The sequence below is a fragment of the Schistocerca nitens genome, chromosome 1, assembly GCF_023898315.1.
Source record: "Schistocerca nitens isolate TAMUIC-IGC-003100 chromosome 1, iqSchNite1.1, whole genome shotgun sequence".
NCBI classification, from domain to species: domain Eukaryota; kingdom Metazoa; phylum Arthropoda; class Insecta; order Orthoptera; family Acrididae; genus Schistocerca; species Schistocerca nitens.
The window spans coordinates 41,385,407-41,389,824 of NC_064614.1; the positions used below are offsets into that span (position 1 = coordinate 41,385,407).

The 4,418-nt window shown below is 46.1% G+C and overlaps 1 pseudogene; it reads right to left on the bottom strand.

Annotated features, from left to right (window-relative positions):
- Positions 1 to 3,230: 3,230 nt before the first annotated feature.
- LOC126212875 (5S ribosomal RNA) lies at positions 3,231 to 3,348 on the bottom strand (annotated as a pseudogene).
- Positions 3,349 to 4,418: the final 1,070 nt, after the last annotated feature.

Below are 4,418 nucleotides of genomic sequence, written 5' to 3' on the forward strand. Positions count from 1 at the left end.
AAAGATGAGATTGAACATCTACGGTCAACTTTCGTGAAGAATGTCTATTCTAGCAAGGATATAGATCGAGCACTTCGCTCTAGGCAGAGAATCAGGAGTAACGACGAACAACAGTCGTCCAAGGGCAAAGTTTTTCTTCCGTTCATTAGCAAGGTCACAGATCGCATTGGGAAAGTTTTAGGCAAGTATGGGGTGGAAACTATTTTCAGACCTAGTAGGAAAATAAAAGAATTTTTAAGGTCGGCAAAAGATGCACGGCACCCTTTGGCTACACCGGGGGTATATAAAATTCCTTGTAGTTGTGGACAGGTTTACATCGGTACCACAAAGAGAAGTGTGAACACTCGTCTTGTCGAACATAAGAGGAATTGCCGCCTGGGTCACACGGATAAATCGGCCGTAGCGGAACATGTTTACCAGGAAGGTGATCATGAAATAAAATTCAGCGAGACGAGCGTCATATCAAAAACCTCGCATTATTATGCACGCTTGTATAGAGAGGCTATCGAGATTGATAAACATCGTAATAATTTTAACAGGAAAGACGAAGGGGTTATACTGGATAAAATTTGGATGTCAGCGTTGCATCGCAAGCGTGACGATCGATTACTTTCAATCGAGAATGTTGGCATCACCAGAGACAATCTCATAGCCGGCGCCACGTGATCGACAGTGGCGCCCTCTGTACTGCCTATATAATCAGCGCTTCCTCGAGTTCTCTTCGCAGTTCGCCGCATTACCTCCGAGGATGTCTCCCGCAGTCGGAGACGAAACGCCAGGAGACAGTTTTATACTTCGACCACGGCCTATCAGCCCGTAAGTTTTAAGTGAAGAGGTATTTACGTAGTGTTACCAACAATTCCCCTCCCCCCCCCCCCCCATAATTGTGGAGTATGCAACCTACTACGTTCATGTCACATGTAGTGTCATTCTGGAATGATGTGGCGTACTCACAGGTCCAGGTTGCTGACGCAAATGTGTGCAGCTGGAACTGCACTACCAAATGCGTATTATTTTTTTAAATCTGCTACATTTTTATTTTTTCGCGAATTTAAATTTTAGTTCCTGTCTGACCATGAAATCGTGAGCCACCGTACGGCTCTTCCCCCTCCCCCTCTGCTCCTAGGAACGGCCTGATACTCTGACCCACGATTGTTTCGTCGACATGTATTTTAAAAAAAAGCACAAAAAATAAAATTAAAGCAACAAAATTAATAAAATTAAAAAACAACTCAGTGTAGTCGTTACCCTGACCTCAGTCCTTTCCCGTCACATCCGTCGCAGCGGGTGATAGGTGGGCACGTCGCGAGCAGGTCTCGGGTCGCCACCCCCGCCCTCTTCTCGTTCCTACCCTCTCCGTCACGACTCATTTTTGTGGTCAGGAAAAAAACCAGAAAAAAAATCCTGGTGTGGCACACATTTGCGCTCGTCGCCGCTGATTCCGCATAAAGTCCCGATGAAGCTGGAATCAATAGTTCCCTCTTCTTCCTCCCCCCCCCCCCTCCACCGCTCCACCATCAACTTACGTTGAAGAACTCCGCTTTTCGTGTTAATTTGTCTATTTTCAAGGGCGGGCCACAAGGAGATAAAAGCACATTATACAGACACTTTATGTTTGTATTGTATACTACGACTGAATTTTGTTGAAGTTTTAATTTATTACTGTCATCATAATTTCGTGGTAGCCGCGCGGTCTGAGGCGTGTTGTCACGGTCCGCGCGGCTCACCCCGTCGGAGGTTCGAGTCCTCCCTCGGGCATGCGTGTGTGTGTTGTCCGTAGCGTAAGTGAGGTTAAGTTACATTAAGTGGTGTGTAAGCTTAGGGACCAGTGACCTATGCAGTTTGATCCCATAAGATCTTACCACAAATTTACAAATTTTTTCCTTTCCTCTTTTATTATTTCATAGAAATTACAGACAAATCTTTAATCTTTTAACGCAAATGAAGCGTTGTACTTCATTACCACATCACTTCGTAAAAATCTTTGCAAACTGGGGTTGCTGCCATTCTGCAATAAATATCCGGCGACGACAAGTAACGGGTAAGGCAAACTCTAGATTGCGGGTTATTGTTAGAATACTGAAGCGATGCAGTCCTTCAACAAAGGAAACAGCTTACAATACGTTAGTTCGTCCAGTCTTAGAGTATTGTTCGTCTGTATGGGACCCTTACCAGTTGGGTCTGATTCGAGAGATTGAGAAGGTCCAAAGAAGAGCGGAAAGATTCGTGACTGGTACATTTAACCATCGCGAGAGCGTTACAAATCTGATAGAAAGTTTGAAGTGGGACACGCTTGCAGATAGACGACGCGCTAAACGGAAGGGGGTGCTCACTAAATTCCGAAATCCGATCTTCGCCGAGGATGTAAAGCATACATTATTACCACCAACTTTCAAATCGCACAATGATCACCATTCAAAGATAGGGAAATTAGAGCTAGTACTGAGGCGTTCAGGCAGTCGTTTTTCCCTCGCGCGATCCGCGAGTGGAACAGAGGGGGGGGGGGGGGGGGGGGGAGGGAATATGACTTTGGCGCGAATTGTGCCCTCCACCACACACCGCTTGGTGGCTATCGGAGTAGATATGTAGGTGTAGAGAAACTACCGTATAGACGAGGTGTGGCGAAGTCTTTCACACTGGACGTGCACGCTTACCTCAAACCACGACACATGGCAACAGGGACAATGTTGTCTCGGCTCAGTTGTACTAATTCTTATGCCATGTGCTTTTTGCTCGTTTCCGTCGGCATTTGTTAATACAATAGCATTGATAGCTATTCCGATTTTCTATAATAAGCTATATTTCAAACCAGTGAAAATTTTACTAGTAAAAATTACTCCATATTTAAAAAAGGTTCATTTAAAAACGAAAAATTTTGGCACCGTTGCTATGGCTAATTGTTATTTCGTTTTCTTTACTGGGTTATCAGTAAAATATGGAAAAGAGCTGTTATAATCGAGACCAAACAGATCCCGCAAAATACTGGTTATTCAGAACTAAAATACCGATAGTGATTTTAAGTAAGTAAGCACTCCGTCTTCAGGCCACAAGTGGCCCATCGGAACCAACCGACCGTCGTGTCATCCTCATATGAGGAAGCGGAGGGGAGGGGCGTGTGGTCAGCACACCGCTCTCCCGGTCGTTATGATGGTTTTCTTTGACCGGAGCCGCTACTATTCGGTCGAGTAGCTCCACAATTGGTATCACGAGGCTGGGTGCACCCCGAAAAATGGCAACAGCGCATGGCGGTCCGGATGGTCACCCTTCCAAGTGCCGGCCACGCCCGACAGCGCTTAACTTCGGTGATCTGACGGGAACCGGTGGATCCACTGCGATAGGGCCGTTGCCATATCGATTTTATCCGTCAGTTTTTCCCATCCCTACACCTCGCTACCTGTCACTCACCGTGCAGAATCCCTCATACCAAGTGCCTAGCGCGCAGTTGGCAAGTGCCGAACCGCTCCATATTTAAATAATAGGGCATCATCCTGCAATCTGTGGGCTTCAGTCCGACAGAGGTGGGCAAGAACAAGATTGGATACGTAGGAATTGTATCGATATCTGTCACATTATAAACCCTTTCCCAAATTTGGCTGGACTATCTAACTAGATCCAAGATGCGTTCATGATTTAACACCTTCAAAATTCCATCACTTTTGGTCTCTGAAACATGAACTATGTAGTAAACATCTTACAGACTTAGTTGCTGGCGTCAGCGTTGTAAGTCAGCCTCGACGGGTTCAGGTTTTACGAGTGTTGCATGAAGGAGGATGGCAGTGACTACGTAGAAAAATTACAGTAACTGATGCCGTTTCAAAAAAAATTGTTCAAATGGCTCTGAGCGCTATGGGACTTAACTTCTGAGGTCATCAGTCCCGGGCGGCCGGTGTGGCCGCGCGGATCTAGGCGCTTCAGTCTGGAACCGCGTGACCGCTACGGTCGCAGGTTCGAATCCTGCCTCGGGCATGGATGTGTGTGATGTCCTTAGGTTAGTTAGGTTTAATTAGTTCTAAGTTCTAGGCGACTGATGACCTCAGAAGTTAAGTCGCATAGTGCTCAGAGCCATTTGAACCATTTCATCAGTCCCCTAGAACTTAGAACTACTTAAACCTAACTAACCTAAGGACATCACACACATCCATGCCCGAGGCTGGATTCGAACCTGCGACCGTAACGGTCGCGCGGTTCCAGACTGTAGCGCCTAGAACCACTCGGCCATCTCGGCCGGCGATACCATTTCCATGAAAATAAATCAGATCTATTAGTTTCGGAGTGATCCTCATAATATATGGTGCATTGAAGCGTGATTTCCAGGTGAAGAGCGGGAGGTACACTTTGGTCACGGTCTACTGTAATCAAGTGTCATTAAAACCACACATCTTCCTTCTGTGTGTTCAAATTGTCGATGTTTAGCAAGA